Source organism: Pleurodeles waltl, chromosome 11 (genome assembly GCF_031143425.1).
Source record: "Pleurodeles waltl isolate 20211129_DDA chromosome 11, aPleWal1.hap1.20221129, whole genome shotgun sequence".
Taxonomy (NCBI): domain Eukaryota; kingdom Metazoa; phylum Chordata; class Amphibia; order Caudata; family Salamandridae; genus Pleurodeles; species Pleurodeles waltl.
Genome location: NC_090450.1, coordinates 678,104,497 through 678,122,149, shown reverse-complemented (window position 1 = coordinate 678,122,149; position 17,653 = coordinate 678,104,497).

The following is a 17,653-nucleotide window of genomic DNA, read 5'->3' as shown; positions in this document are numbered from 1 at the left end:
CTCGCCAACCTCGGTCTCAAGCAACTGGTGAACACCCCCACCCACATCGCCGGACACATGCTCGACCCCATCTTCTCCGCCAGCAACCACGTATCCTTCAGCCACTCCTCCGTAATACACTGGACCGACCACAGATGTGTCCACTTCACCTTCAGACGCAAGACTCTCCACCTCCGCACACAACCCATCCCACGCAGACATTGGAACAAAATTCCCACGGAACAGCTTCTCTCCACTCTCAACGACAACCATCCCACCTTCTCCACCAACCCCAACAACGCAGCCCTCAGCCTCACTCATTGGATCACCAACTGCGCGGACAACCTCGCACCCCTCAGACACCTCCCAAGACAGACCAGCACCAGGAAACCTCAATGGTTCACAGACACCCTCAAGGAATCCAAAAGAACCTGCCGTACCCTCGAGAAAGCCTGGCGCAAAGACCACACAGTAGAAAACATGTCTGCCCTCAAAAACGCCACCCGCAAACACCATCAGCTGATCCGCGCCACCAAAAGAACTTCCTTCACAGACAGACTGGACAAGAACACTCACAACAGCAAAGAACTCTTCAACATCGTCAAAGAGCTCTCCAATCCTAACGCCAACTCCAACTCCATCACGCTCTCACAAGACCTCTGCAACTCCCTCGCTACCTTCTTCCATCGTAAGATCACCGACCTACACAACAGCTTCGGACACCAGACCCAGCCAACCACCACAGAACCTACAACCCCAGCCATCACCCTCAACGCCTGGACTCACATCAGCGCGGAGGAGACCAAAGTTACCATGAACACCATCCACTCCGGTGCCCCCTCGGACCCCTGCCCACACTTCATCTTCAACAAAGCCGATGACATCATCGCCCCTCATCTCCAGACTATCATCAACAGCTCGTTTGCTTCTGCCACCTTCCCCGAGAGCTGGAAACACGCGGAAGTCAACGCCCTCCTGAAGAAACCTACGGCGGACCCCAGCGACCTGAAGAACTTCCGCCCCATCTCGCTCCTCCCCTTCCCTGCCAAAGTCATCGAGAAGACCGTCAACAAGCAACTGACCAATTTCCTTGAAGACAACAACCTACTCGACCCCTCCCAGTCCGGATTCCGAGCCAACCACAGCACAGAAACCGCCCTCATCTCAGTCACAGACGACATCAGAACTCTGATGGACAACGGAGAAACAGTCGCCCTCATCCTCCTCGACCTCTCGGCGGCCTTCGACACCGTCTGCCACCGAACCCTAATATCCCGCCTGCACTCCACCGGTATCCAAGGACAGGCCCTGGACTGGATCACTTCTTTCCTCTCTAACCGCTCCCAAAGAGTCTACCTCCCTCTGTTCCACTCAGACCCCACCGAGATCATCTGCGGCGTCCCACAAGGCTCCTCGCTCAGCCCGACTCTCTTCAATGTCTACATGAGCCCCCTCGCCAACATCGTACGCAAGCACAACATCAACATCACCTCCTACGCCGACGACACTCAGCTGATACTTTCCCTCACCAAGGACCCCACCAGCACCAAGACCAACCTGCAAGATGGAATGAAAGACGTCGCAGAATGGATGAAACTCAGCCGTCTGAAACTGAACTAAGACAAAACGGAAGTCCTCACCCTCGGAAACACCCCGTCCGCCTGGGACGACTCTTGGTGGCCCACGGCCCTTGTCACCGCACCAACCCCCTCAGACCACGCACGCAACCTCGGATTCATCCTGGACCCACTTCTCACCATGACCAAACAAGTCAACGCTGTATCGTCTTCCTGCTTCCTCACTCTCCGCATGCTCCGAAAGATCTTCCGCTGGATCCCCGCCGACACCAGAAAAACTGTGACCCACGCCCTCGTCACAAGCCGCCTGGACTACGGAAACACCCTATACGCAGGAACCACCACTAAACTCCAGAAACGTCTTCAGCGAATACAAAACGCCTCCGCCCACCTCGTCCTCGACATACCCCGCAACAGCCACATCTCCGCCCACCTGAGACACCTGCACTGGCTTCCCGTCAACAAAAGGATCACCTTCCAACTCCTCACCCACACACACAAAGCCCTCCACAACAAGGGACCCGAATACCTCAATCGTCGCCTCAGTTTCTACACGCCCACCCGTCAACTTCGCTCCGCCAACCTCGCACTCGCCGCCGTCCCTTGCATCCGCCGCACCACGGCAGGTGGGAAATCCTTCTCTTACCTGGCGGCCAAGACATGGAACTCCCTCCCTGACAACCTCAGGACCACCCAGGACCACCCTGCATTCCGGAGGCAGCTCAAAACCTGGCTCTTCGAGCAGCAGTAACCCCCCCTCCCCTAGCGCCTTGAGACCCTCACGGGTGAGTAGCGCGCTTTATAAATGTTTTTTGATTTGATTTGATTTGACTCCCAAAAGTGCACGGTACTCCACCTAATGGGCAACAAAGGGGCATCCAGGTACCTCACGGAACAGGGACAGGGGTGGGGATTTGCAACAGGGGTGGACCTAGGACTTTCGTTTGGAAGGTGGAGGGGGGTGGGCTTGTCCTTTGAAGGGGGGAGGGTGTTTTGAGTGGGTGGAGCCAGATGGTCTAGGCTCTGCCCGAGCCTTTTTTTTCTCTGGGGAGGGGGCACGAGAATGTGAAGGGCGGACAGGGGTGGGCTGTGAAGTGGAAGGAGTGGAAAGGGCAAGGAGGTGAGCACGCTTGGGGACAAGACAGGGTGAGCCAGTGGGTTGGAAGAGGTCAGCACGGGAGAGGAAATGTTTTTCGGAGCAATTGGGGTGGTCCTGGATGAGGGCGTGGGAGTGGAGGCGGAGGCAGTGGATGTATGTGGTGTAGGGGTGTGAGTAGTGGGTGCAGGTGACTGAAAAGTATGCTGTGGTGTGGTGGATGTGTGATGGGTGATGGGTGAGTGTCTTGGTGCGTTTGTGTGTTTTTGGAGGAGGGGTGGACACAGTTGGAGAAGACAGGCAGCTAGTGTGGATGTATGTTGCGTGGGTGTCTGCAAGTCTGGAGAGTGTGCTGCATGTGTCAACTACAGTAGTTGTGGTGAGTGCAGGTGTGGTGTATGGGGTGCATGTATGGATGTCTGCTATTGTGAGAGTGCAGTAAGAGGAGCAGCAATAGTGACTGAAGGTGCAGTGCATGAGGGTGTGGATGTAGAAGGGACAGACAGGGATGCGGAAGAGGTGGGCACACTGGGGGAAGTGGATGTTGTGTGTGCATGTGTCTTTTGGCTGTGTGAATGCTTGTGGTGGGAGATGTGGTGCTTGTGTTTAGAAGTTTGCTTCTTGTGTGTTGATGTGCTTGACTGCATGTCTGAATGTGTGCTTTGGACGGGTGAAGGGAGTGGGGTGCTGGAAGGGGTAGAGGAGATTGGAAGGGGGACGAAATGGCCATGGAAACTGGATGCCGTCCAAGAGGAGGCCAGAGCCTGAAAAGATCTCTGTAGGGCAGACACGGCACCATGAATGCCATCAAGATAGGCATTTGTCTGCTGCATCTCTGATGCTAGCCCCTGGATGGCATTGACAATGGTTGTCTGCCCTACAGAGATGGTTCTAAGGAGGTCAATAGCCTCCTCTGTGGGGCAGCAGGGCTAACTGGGGCAGGGGAGGAGGTGCCTGGAGCAAAGGAGATGCCCATCTTTCTGGGTGAGTCGGCACGGGCAACTCGGTGGGGAGCAGAAGGGAGGGCGGTGATGGAATGGGGGGTGGCGGAAGATGTCACTGTAGTGGTGTGGCCACTAGGGTCCACCACCGCCGGGGAGCCCCCATCGGAGGAGGTCTCGGAGTCACTATCTCCAGTGGTAGTTGCCTCCCCGGTGGAACTCCCCTCGCCCTCCCACCCACTGGTCCCCTGGGCGTCAGATATCTCTGCCTCCGAGGATCTGTGGGCCACTGCTTCCCCACTTGCCGGTGCCTCAGCTCCCTCGCCAGATGTTGCTGCTGTACCAAACCAACACAAGAGAACAGGGATGGGGAGACAAAACAGGAGACACACTTGTAAATAGCTGAATGGAGGTACATAATTGCCAGGCATACACCCACCCAGAAGACACACCCAACAGCCAGCACCGTTCACTATGCCCATGGCCGTGCCCCTAACTACTGACCATGATACTGCTCTACACCTATCCCCTGAACTACCTAAGGAAGCAACGTGTGGGAGATCTGACAAAGACACCCCTACACCCATTGGGGACCATAATGTACATGGACACCAGTCAGAGTCCCTGCCTCTAAGCAGCATGAACCCTAATGCACACTCAGACATCCTTCAAGACTGAAGTTTGTGACATGAGTACCCACCCCCTTGTGACTGCTGTGCAGCCTTCAAGCACCCATCCAGGTCTGGGTACGCCACTGCCAGGATACGTCGCATGAGGGGGGTCAGTGCCCGACGGGCACCCCTTCCACGTTGGGAGGACTTCCCCAGCTGGGCTTCAGAGATCATACGCACCCAGCACCGCAGGTCCTCCCACCTCTTTCTGCAGTGGGTGCTCCGCCGGTTGTAGACCCCCAGGGTCCACACCTCCTTGGCGATGGCATGCCAAAGTGCCCTCTTCTGGTGGGCACTGACCTAAAAGGGTGACACAGATATGGAACACAGAGGTCAGGCACTTGCAAGATAGGTACAGCTGGCTAATTGTCCACCATAGGACGGACAGTACTCTCAGACTTACAGACGATACGCACGCAGCATGCCATGCACCACGGCCCATGCAGGCTCAGAGGTGTACACATATGTCCATTCAACACCATCCATTACACCAAACAGTGCCCCCAAACCCAGACTCACCTGTACCTCTGGCAGTCCGTACAGTTTTGCGTACAGGGGCAGGACCCCGTCCACTAGCCTCTCCAGTTCCTCCTGGGTGAAGGCCGGGCCCTTTCCCCTGCAACATGAGCCACATCCATTGCCAGAGGCAGACAACAGCAGTACACACAGTGGAGTACCTGTCCACATGAGATCAGGGAGTCAAGTGAATAATAGATGATTAAATTGCATACGTACCATGGCAGTGTGCACCGTAGCCGCCGGTGGTGATCATGATACGCCAGGATTCCCCATTGGCATCCACGTTAACCAATGACGGTGCGAACGGCCGTAAACACCGCCTTACGCTGTGACGTCAACCGCTAGCGGTATGAGGTCACTTCCACAACGAAAGGCCTGGATTACAGTGGGCAGACATTTTGGCAGTAACTACGCATCTATAAATAAAAATGTGCACAATGCAGGCCCTATTAGCCACATGAAGCACCTAAACATGTGACCATTCCGTAATATACCACACATGAAAAACTCTGTTCCCTCATTGTGGTGTAGATGTAAGTCTGTCAAGAAGCAGTTAATGTTGTGTCACTCCAATGAACTATGCAGTGCACAATTGATGACAATGTGTGCCTCTGTATGTGTGTTCATCACATCTTTTTGATACCCCTCGTAGGTACTGATCCTTGTGGCGAGGAAGGGCACCATCGGTGTACAGACCACTTGAGGATATGAGGACCATGGTGGAGCATCAGATCATAATCCGTTACAGACTCACACATGCAACAATTCAGGAACTTTGTGCTTTACTGGATCCTGCTCTAACACACTCCATTTCCGGGCCACACGCTCATTTCAAGTGACAGTGGGCATGGGTGCTGGATTTTCACAGCCAATAGTCAGCATGGTACTGACAAGATTTCTAAATGCATTTGTGCGACACCTGCAGTCCTATGTGAGGTTTCCCCAAAGTACTGACCTCTCTGCCATCAAGTCTGCATTCTATGCCTTTGCCAACATATCCCATGTTATAGGTGCCATCGATGTCACCTACATACCGATCATCCCCCCCAAGAGTCAGTGAACAGGTGTACAGAAACAGAAAGAACTTTCACTCCATGGACATCCAATTGGTATGTACTGCAGACCAGTACATCTCACATGTGAATGCCATGTTCCCAGGTTCAGTCCATGATTCCTTTGTGTTGAGGAACAGTAGTGTGCCACAGAGGATGGAACCACTCCAAGAGGACAGAGGGTGGATCATAGGTAAGTGTGTCTGTCACTAACTGACACATAGCAGACAGCCAGGCTGTCTGACTAAGGGGCTTAACAATGACTACTCTGTATTGCACCTTTTTCTAGATGATTCTGCCTATCCAAACTTGCGTTGGCTCCTGACACTAGTGAGGAATCCCAGGACGGATGCAGAGAGGAATTACAATGAGGCCCATGGACGTACTAGGAGGGTGATAGAGCGCACAATAGGTCTCCTGAAGGCTAGATTTCGTTGTATACATATCTCTGGGGGCTCCCTGGCCTATGGGCCTGAAAAGGTGTAGAATAGTGGTGGCCTGCTGCATCCTGCACAACGTGGCAGTGAGACATTCTATCCCCCTCTTGGAGGTGGAGGGTGCTATATGTCCTGACCAGCTACCTCAGAGAGGGGACGAGACCGTTGGTGATGATAAGGAAAGGGAAGATGTCAATTCCAGGACCCAACTGATACAACTTTACTTCCAATAACTGTGTGGGACTTTGGGCTGACATTCGGGTTGGTGACACATACTGTCAGTGTGCTCAGTCATATAGGGGGGGATGATAATGATAGGTGAAACATGGTCCAGTTCTGCATGGTACAGATTGATATTTTCTGCATTTACTTAGGGCCCACATTTAGGCACACAGGACTCCCTTCATGCACAGATTTGACAATAAAGTATTTATCTTCCAGTTGCATCCATACTTCACTTTGTTCACAATTTAACACAGGGGACAGTGTTACAGGTGTGATATGTTTTATTGGTTGCAGGGAATGAATAGTGCTATTTACAGTGATGGCAAGTCGTAAGGGGTGGGTGTCCTCAAAACCAACATGGTGGCAGCCTTGTTGGTAGTATTGATGGGTCCATCTTTTCTTACATTAGTTCATATTGCCTCTTAGCAATGTGTGGTGGCTGATTGAGTGGGATGGTTGCTGTGCAGATTGTTGTGAGTTACTTCTTGAAGGGGGCCTTGTTCTTTGCTGTGGTTCCAGTGCCATATCTTGGCCTGAGGGTCTGTTTGGGTGCCTGCTATTGATCTTCAGGGGATGACATGGTAGGCCCTTGGGTTTCCAGTGAGAGTAGTTCCTGGGATGTTTCTGCTGATGGTGTAATCTCATGTTGGGTGTCCGGTGCTGTAGTGGGGGCCTCCTGTCCTGTGTGGGTGTCAGACTGAGTTTTTACCAGCTGCAGCAGTGCTCCTGCTATGGTGGCCCTTGTGGCGTTGTGCTGTTTCCACTGCTCCATGGCCTGTTGGTGGTGTTCCTGCTGCATCCTCTGACTGTGCTCCAGGGTGGACACAATCTGTGCCAACCTGTCATGGGTATGCTGGTAGGCCCCCAATACCTCTGATATCATGTCCTGGGCTGCTGCATCCATCCTGTGGCCTCCCCCCTGGCCCACTGCAACCCTTGCACTTGCCCTAGCACCCTGTGCCTGTTTCCCCTGCACAGGTCTGGCAGTACCACTTGTACTGGGGCCCTCGCCTTCTTGCATGTTGGGAGTGGGAGACTGTGGCCTCTATACCTGTGTTCCACCAGTCTGTGGCCTAGATACACTGATGTGGGGATACTTGCCCTGGGCTGCTGGTCTTGACTGGGTGGTAGGGGTGACAGTGGTTTCCTGGGTGGGGCTTCTGCATGGTGACAGTCCAGGACTGTGTGAGGGGCCTGCCTGCTCATCAGTGTCCAGGGATCCTTCACCAGTGTCCTGTGAGGAGGTGCCTCTGTCTCCCTGGGGGGCACTGGCACTCCTTGTCCCATCCGTTAGGGTGGCATGGGTGGTGGTGCCTGTTGGGGGACATAAACATGTCTGTTAAAGCTGCAAGAACGTTTGAGGTGAACAGGACTGGGCTATTTTGTCCTGGGGTTACTTGCAGTGGCCTTACAGGGTGCCTTTGTGAGGTTGACACTGCATTTAGCGTTGACTGTGGGGTTGCATTGTGGTGGGGTGTCGTTCCATTGTGGATACTTTCAGGGGTAGGTGGCTGTGCACAGGGGGAGGGATGTGGGCCTTTTAGTGGGTTTTTGGTAATGCAGGGGGGTGGATTTAGTGGCTGATGCCTGGGTGGGGTGTTGGTCTTGGTGGGTGTGGGTGGGGTAGGGTGGTGCATGCATTACAGGTATGGGGTATATGTTGATGGCTTACCCGAGTCCAATCCTCCAGTGAGTACAGTGAGTCCCTCAGGGTGCAGGATGGCCAGTACCTTTTCCTCCCAGTCTGTGTATTCTGGTGGTGATGGTGGTGGTCCTCCCCCAGTCTTCTGGACTGCAATGTGGTGCCTTGATGCCATGCCCCTGACCTTCCCCCACAGGTCGTTCCATCTCTTTCAGATGTTGTCCCGGGTGCGTGGATGGTGTCCCACTGCGGTGACCCTGTTCACAATGGTCTGCCATAGCTCCATCTTCCTTGTGATGGGTGTTTGCTGCACCTCGGCCCCGAATATTTGTGGCTCCACCTTCAGGATCTCGTCCACCATGGTCTTTAACTCCCTTTCTGTTAAGCGTGGATGTTTGGGGGGTGACATGGTGAGTGTGGTGAGTGGTGTCGGGGCTGGGAATGCAGTGAGGGTGCTCTTCTGTGAGTTGGTGTGCGTCTCGTGTATGCTGGCGTTCGGTGTCTGCCTCTGGTGCTCTCCGTCTTCTTGGCCTGGTTTTGTGGCAAAGGATTGTGGGGTATGTCTAGGGGTGTTTTATGGGGTTATGGATGTGTATCAGGTGTGTGGGTTACACTCTTATCCAATGTGTGCACTTCTTTCTGTTAAATCCACCTGCTGCCCGTGGTGGTCGGAACCGCCAATGGTCGTCCGGCCTCCACTGTCTGCCAAGGTGATTTGTGCATCATTATTTGGAGGGCGGGATGTGGGTGTGCTCGGCGGTGGCGGGGTGGGGAGGTACGAGATTCCCACCGACAGGGTCATGGCAGGGAGTGGTGGTATGGTGATTTTTGGCAGGGTTGGGATTTTCGTTCATTATATGGCGGGTTTCCATTCAACGCCAACGGCGAACTTCCGTTCACCGCCGCCACGGTGGTCGGCGGTGTTTCCCACTGTGTTCATAATTACCACCATAACCTTTATAACAAACAGGTATTTTCCTCAGTCTAGAGTTACCCTCACCTGCTCCTGCATGAACACTTGTATCCACAATTTTAGGAGTTACATGTGGGTATTCATGGCCTTAGGGGTCATGGTGCATGAAAATTACTAACTCCCAAGATTATTGATTCTATTGATTGATATTGAAATTGGTTCCGATGGTGTGAATAACTCTAAGCGCAGTCAAAAGGTCCATCGAACCTCTAATGCGTCCCCTTATAAATTAAAGATAAAAAAAGCCAAATAAGATCAGACGCGCTAACAAGAGCAAGTGCAAATATTCTGAACAATTTTATATTTTGCACAATTTTCAAACAATGTAAAAGAGTTAAGAAAGACGTTAACACAGACTGTGACAGCCTGTTTTGGCCAGGAAGGACAATGAGTGCATTGAACAATTCTCCACAGAAAGGGTGATATTGTTTGGGAAATGTGAAGAAGAAACCAAAGATACAGGCTGAACTGTTATATTATAATGAGACTCCTTAAACTACATCCTCCCCAGAGCCAACTACAGGTAGGTTGCATGCAATATCTGCTGATGTTAAATTATTTGCAGCAATGCATCTACTGACCTCATGATTCTTCCAGAGCACACATACTGAGGTGTCACAATATCCAGTACCTGGATTCCTCCAACATGAGTTTGAGCCTATCTTATTCATCACACCACAGCACACTATGTTTGCCAAATGAGGTTCCAATCAGCAAAAAGTCGAAAGAGTCTTTTATGCTATTGCCAACTTCCTAGATGCCTCTGAATGTTGCAATGGTTCCAGCTAATTACATGACACACATATACAGAAACTGCAAAACCACACTCTCAAACAATCTGTGCTGCTACATAATATTTCATCAATGTTGAACCAAGTACACAGGCTGTGCAATTACTCATACATGTTCAAGCCGTGCACCATCTACCAACACCTTGAATTTGGATGTAAGGGCAAGTATTTCTTATGGGTATGTGCAACATATTAAGCCAGGGAAACTGAGTACATGATTGGTCAAAATGCAATGTGTATTCTGTACGGAATCACCCACTATAGGTGACCATGGTTAAACCAAGACTGATTAACATACTTCAGAAAGCCAACTCCCTCAGCAGAAGAACCGTACAACGCACTGAAAGACATGTGGCATCATTGAACAGTGTTTTGGTATACTCAAGTCAAGATTCCAAAGGTTAGGCCTGCCTGGGAATAGACTTATTTACCAGCACAATATTGAATGTGGCATGATTAGTGTGTCAGCACATTATGCAGCCTAACTGTGCAAAGTGGAATGCCTCTTCAGCAATAGCCCGAAGCAACATGCAATCTCAATACAATTACACAGTGCATAATTTGTGCAGGTGATGGACAGCAGAACTCATTTTTGGGGACCAGGACTTATTTTTTGCAATAAGGCTTTGGCCCTGAGCTAGAAGGGCAGAAAAGGGAGAAAGAAGGAGGAAGAGAAAACTATAACAAGCAATGGCAAAGCCAATAGGTTTTGTCTTTGCAAAATCTATTGGTTTTGGTAATGTTTTTTGACATGTTACACAGCAGCGCTAGCTGATGTGCAGCATGTTTTAAGGTTGAAGAAAAAGGACTGAAACACGCTCCACATTGTCCATGCCATAGCTCTTTTAAAAAAAAAATGTAACCCATGTTGTACAGCAGCCATCGCCGCTGTGTAACGTCTTAAAACAAAATGTCAAAAACAATAGATTTCACAAGGGCAACACCTATTGGCTTTGCCAATGCTTATTGTGATTAGGAATGGGGAGATTAAGGGCCTCATTACGGGGCTGGTGGGCTGACCATTGGCCCGCCAGCCCCCTGGAAAGGAGTCTGCTGCGGAGCTGGTGTCTCTCCCTCCCTCCAACCCCCCTCCCCGCGGTCCCATTAGGAGGTTTCCAGTGGGCAGAAATCAGAGGTTTCTGCCAGTCAGCCCAGTGGAAACCTTACTGCGGTATTGGCTTTGGCTCCTCAGGAAGCCAAGGCCAATGTCATTGCATAGCAGTTGCCCCCACCACCCTCGGAATGCACACGGTCTGCTGTAGCAGACAGTGCGCATTTAGAGGGTGCTGGGCAGGGGAGCTCCTGCACTGCCCACTACATGGTTGCGAGCAGTGCAGGGCTCCCCTGTGGCCCCCAGCAATGGATTTCCACTGGCCTTTTCATTGCGGGATCCCGCCATGAAAAGACTGGCAAAATCTGGACTTGTATTCAGCGCTGCGGAGTTAAACTCAGTGCCGCTGTGGCTGACCATGACTCTGACCACTGTAAGCTCATCAGGAACGGTAGTGCCCTGGGGTTCCAAGCACCAGGGTCGTAATGTGATGTTCGGACCGCCTGACGTGCAGCTTTCTGACCACTACTGCGACATTGGCGGTCCTCAGACCGCCAATATCATAATGAGGCCCTAAGTGATTTGCCTATAATCACAAGATACTGAACTGATGCCAATTCTAGGAAGAGGATGTGGCTTCTTCCAGGGACAGAATGTGGTGTACGATCCAAACTGCCAATTATGGAACTGTGAAACAGGGTTCGAGACTCTGCGTCAGCTCAACATCCTGTGATTTTGGGCAAATCACTTAGGCGGTCATTCTGACCTCGGCGGTAAAAGGCGCTTACCGCCGGTCAGAAGACCGCTACAACACCGCCGTGGCCGCGGTAAGCCGCCAGGGTCATTCTGACCCGCAACTGGCAAACCTCCAAAAACCCGTCATCCTCAAAAGTCCGCCACACCAAAGGTCAGCGCAAAAAAGACGATGACCAAACCTCCACCGTCACGCCAACAGAAATACGCCCATACCATTACGACCCACGAATCCACGCGGCGGTCTTTCAAACGCGGTATTCCATTGGCGGTACACACCGCTGCGGTCAAAATACACACACCCTTACAAAACACAACCACATTGGACAATTTGAAATACACACACCTGAGACACATACACACACCACTCCCACACACCCAATTAAATATAAAACACCCACCCACATTACCCACAAACCCTTACTCACACTATTGCGAATCTAGGAGAGAGAGAGACAGCACTGCTTAGAGTAGACCACCACACAGAGGCTAATCACAACATCACCCACACAATTACAACGCACAAAACACCATACACCACCACACTCACCACACTCTACAACACATACACCACCCCTCACCTCATCCACACCACCCCATGGCACCCCAAAGACACCCCAGGTTCGCTGACGCAGAACTCAGGGGCATGGTGGAGGAAATAGTACGTGTAGAGCCCCAGCTCTTCGGGGCACAGGTGCAGCATACAACAATTGCTAGGAAGATGGAGCTATGGCAAAGGATAGTCGACAGGGTCAACGCGGTGGGACAGCATCCACGCAATCGGGAGGACATCAGGAAGAGATGGAACGACCTACGGGGGAAGGTGCGTTCCATGGTATCAAGGCACAACATTGCGGTGCAGAAGACTGGCGGCGGACCCCCACCTACTCCCCCCGAATTCACAGCATGGGAGGAGGAAGTCTTGCACATCCTGCATCCTGAGGGCCTCGCAGGAGTAGGCGGAGGAATGGACTCTGGTAAGGCAAATCTTTACTACTACTTCCCACCCCCACCCCATCTGCATGCCAAATCATACCCCCACCCTCACCCCCACCCCCATCACACCAACTCCTTCCAAATGTACCACCATCATAACCCACCCATCCCAATACCTAGACCTGCATGCGACCACAAAGCATGGACACCCATCACCAAAGCGTGGCCACTGCACATAACCATCTCCCCCACAAGCCACCCTCACAAAAGCCCCCACACTGGAATGCCTGCACTTGGGGACACGGACACCCATCCATCCCACTAAAAGCCACACACAGAACCAAAAACCATACCCTTATACCCCTGTAGGACCCGAACACCAACACACCGCCACAGAGGGTCCAGAGATGTCCATCCCACCCCCAGAAGAGGCCCCCAGCGATGACAGCAGCTCTGTCGACCTGGACCCAGATGACAAGCCCGGCCCATCGGGGACCTCTGGACAGTCGGTTCCCCACAGACAGCCACAGGCTACACCAGACCCAACCCCCTCTGGGAACACCAGCACAGCTCCCACCCAGCGGGCCCATGCCTCTGTCTCCAGGACACGTCAATCAGCGGTGTGTCCGCCACTACAGGGCACCCAGGTTGACCCACCACCCCAACAACAACAGGGACCTGGGGGCAGTGGTAGTGGGCACACCGGTCAGGGGACAGAGGCCCAGGAACACAGGGGAACTGGGAGGGCTGCTGTGCGACGGGGGGGACAGGCCCAGGGAACCGACTCTCCAAGAGGCCCTCACCACCATCATGGGAGCATACCACCACTCCCAGGAGACGATGGCGACGGTACTGGCCAGGTTCCAGGAGATCCAGGCACAGCAGGAGGAACGGTACATGGGGTTCAGAGAGGAACTCAGGAACATCGGTTCCGCAATGGGGACCATCGTCCTGGCCCTAAACCAGATAGTCACCACATTGCGGGACCATGTGGCACCCCAAAGGGCCCCTGTCACCAGCCCAGGCCAGGAACAGCCTACCACCTCCGCCGGCGCTAGTGGACAGGAGGCCCCCACACAACATCAGGCCACCAGAACCCCACCTCCTGCTGAAGAACAACCACCCCGCAAGCGGAACCTGAGATCACACAAGAAGACAGAGTAGGGGGGGGAGGAGCCAAGATGGCGGCCGGGAAGGACGCTTCGTAAAGCGCTCCGTCTCGGGCTCACCACCAAAATGATTGCGGGGCACCCCGGGGTCGCCAATATCCTTGTACAGAGGAGAAACCCACTCTAGGAGCCTTTCTCCCCTCGCTGACGGCCACGGAGGCCACGGAGGCGCTGGGGCGGCTGAGAGGGGGAGCTGCAGAACGACAACATCGCCTCGGACCTGCGGCCGCCAACTTGCCTCGTTGCGAGGCTCGGAGCTCCGTCCCGGAGCCCCTGAGGTGAGGCGGGGGTGCGGCGGAGGGGGGATCCCCTTGCGGGAGGGCAGCAGACCTGCCTCGGGGCTCTCCCCCCCCCCCTCTACCGCTGGTCAACCCTCCCCACTGCCGCTGCGGGGAGGGGCGGAGGGGCTGTGAAGCCACGGTCAGGGACCTTTGGCGGTTCCCCCCCCTCAGCCTGCGGTCCGGCTGCAAGGCGTGCCCCCCCTACGATTTAGGGGGGGTCGCGCAGTGAAATTCACGGGGCGCATCTGGAGCGCTGGCGGTTTGCTCTTTATGCCCCCTGGACACTCCTGGTGGCTCCTGCAATTCCTGAACGCCTGTGGGCTATGTGTGAGGCGCCCTCCGAAGTACATTATGTTTCCACCATTCCCCCGGTAAGAGGAGCAGAACCCTGCATGGAAGCCCAACTGAAAGTGAGCGCACAAAGCGATCGACCTCGTGTGGATGGGGGACCCACACCCAAGCCCTGAATCGTTGGTGCCGGCATGATGGGTATATCGGATTGACCTCGGAGACCACCCCGCTATCCGTCGCCCTCCCGCTGGTGCCGGTCGAGGGGCCTGGAAACGGGCAACCAAGCAGGAACTCACCTCGTGGAATATTAGGCAGGTTGTGATCCAAAAAAACTTAAAGCGCACGACGGTGTGGATCCGTGGGGACACACAGCCCTCCATATCTGCCCAACCTGGGGCTCGTGGAGTTCACGTAAGCGCAGAAGAAACAGAGATCCATAAATCGAGTCAAAATGGCCGGGAGATCAAAATCAGCGAGGAATCAGGACCGGGGCACGCAGGGACCAGCGCCTGGGGACCAACAACCCACTCCTACTTTACAATCACTGGAATCTACACTTTTGGCCCATTCCACACAATTCGAGAAAGTACTCCAAGCAATTATGGACACTAAAATTTCATTAGAAAATAGAATAGATACGGTATCGCAAGATCTAAATATTCTTAGAGCGGACCACCGCAAATTATCCGAAAAAGTGAAGTCAGCGGAGGAGGCGCTAAACGACATGTGCCCCAAAGTAACGGACAACCAAAAACAAATTCTCCGCCTGGATCTAGAAGTAAAAACACTGTTGAGAAGAGCAGAAGAGGCAGAGGGAAGATCACGCCGCAACAACATACGGTTTCTCGGACTCCCGGAAAAATCACTAGATCAAAACACAGAGACTCAACTGGAACAATGGTTAGCCAAAGAGGTCCTGAATGGAGCCCCGTCGAAATTCTTCTCAGTTGAAAGAGCACACAGGACTCCTGGGCACCCCCCAGTACCGGGCCAGTCCCCAAGACCGTTGATAGCCAGGTTCCTGAACTTTAGAGACCGGGATGCGATACTGCAACAATTCCGCAGCAAAGGTCCATTTCAGTATGAGGACTCAACCGTCCACACTTATCCAGACTTCACTCAGGAAGTGCAAAGACAACGCAACTCCTTTGCTCAAATAAAGCAACGTCTCCGTGAACATGACATAAAGTATGCTCCATTATTCCCCGCTAAATTAAGAGTACTAACAGATGAACGCACCCAAGTGTTCACATCTCCGGAAGACGCTTGGACATGGCTACATGCTAAGGGGTTTGCCCAACCCCGAGAAGCAACCGGTATCAACGAAAACTGGTCCACAGCATCCACTCGGAAACGCTCCAAGAGACGACCTGGGGGTCAACCCACGGAGAAACAGGCTGCGGAAGAGAGAGCCAGGGTCCTGAAGGAAACTCCCCTGCTGACGCAAAATGCTTTTGAGACTCTCAGAACTCATCCGGAGGAGGGCTCGGAATCGGATTCAATAAGCTCGGACTCCACACTGACGGGGTCGCTGAAAGGCCCGGAGATCACTCCCCGGACCGCGGACATACTCTGAACAACTGCCGCTGACCTACCTCCAGGGCGGGACCCGCCGCCACAGAAGGAGAGCAGGATTGAACATTGTGTGCCTCGCTGGCAGCGGCTGAACATATCGCTTGAAATCATGTATCCTTGTTTCTCTGCTCTCAGAGTCAACTCCTGTATTTAGCCTGCGCGTAATTGGAGGTTGCGCGTGGCAGGGGAGGGTTGGTTTGCTGTGCCCGGGGGATGCCCCACACCACTTGCAGGCTGAATCTGCCGAAGGATGCGAGCCCCTATAATGAGCCGCATCCGGATAGTATTATAGCTCCCCCGCAGACATCCACATGGACACAGCCCAGGTCGCACCTCACCGGGGTGCACGTTTGTTTTTTTGTTGGTTTACAGTTGGGGTTGGGATCCAGTTGGGGAGGGAGGGAGGGTAATCACCAGTTTGTACACCGCGGGTCTGCGCATAACACAAGACACATAGATGGAGGTTGGAGACCGGGCCGTCGTGGCGAAGGGGAGGGGGAAAACTGCTTGGACCCCGTCAGGGGGCAGAATGTTAGATGCACCACTACAAAACAAACATGGCCCAATACACAGCCCATAACGTAAGCAAATATAACATAGTCACCTGGAATGTCCGGGGCCTCGGGAACCATAGCAAAAGGTCCAGGGTGCATGCAAGACTCAAACGCCAGGGCACACACATTGCAATTTTACAAGAAACCCACCTACTGGACCCAGACCTACAAGAACTGCGGAACAGATGGGGTGGACAGATCGTAGGCACATCTTATTCAACCTTTGCGAGGGGGGTTCTGATATGGATGGCAGGGAGTGTTCCATTTCTTCTAACATCATACAGGATAGACCAGGGAGGTAGGTACGTAGTGGTGGAGGGCAAATTAGACGGCAAACAATTATCATTCATAGGAATATACGCCCCCAACACTGCGTTGCCAGAGTTCCTGAACTCGCTCACCCCAGCCCTATTGACTAACCCCGCAGCACCTGCAATATGGGGTGGTGATTTCAATAATACGCCGGACCTGACGTTGGATAGGTCTAGCCCCCCCACACATTCAGCGGCCAACAGATGCCCCGGGGGCCCACTGGCAACATGGGCCAGCAATATGGGCCTCTGTGATTTGTGGCGCATGAAGCACCCACAACACAGAGAATACTCATTTTACTCAGTACCGCACAAAGTGTACACTAGGATAGATCTGCTATGGGGAACCCGGGACATTTGCACAGTAACCAACGGGATTGAATACTTAGCTAAGTCACTATCAAACCACTCACCGCTTAAAATAACTCTAGACTGGGGCAGGAGGCGACAAGCGATCCCAACCTGGAGATTACAAGTGGAAGCGCTGCAGGACCCTGCATTTGAAGACGCACTGAGAACAGCGCTCAAACAGTACTGGGAATTGAATGCTGGCACCACAAACTTAAGAGCAGTAGAGTGGGACGCACATAAAGCAGTGACCCGCGGGCACTGTATTTCCACTACATGGGGGGTAAGACGCACACTCCATGCAGAGGTTAGCAAACTGGAAAAGAAACTAAGAACACTAGAAAACGCAGTGGCCCGCAGCGAAACACCATTTACGTCATTAAAAGATGCGCGCGCAGAATACGCAGCCGCAGATGCCGCACTACGCCTTCATGACTACAAATACCACTTGACCAGATTACAAGCGGAAGGCGACAGATCG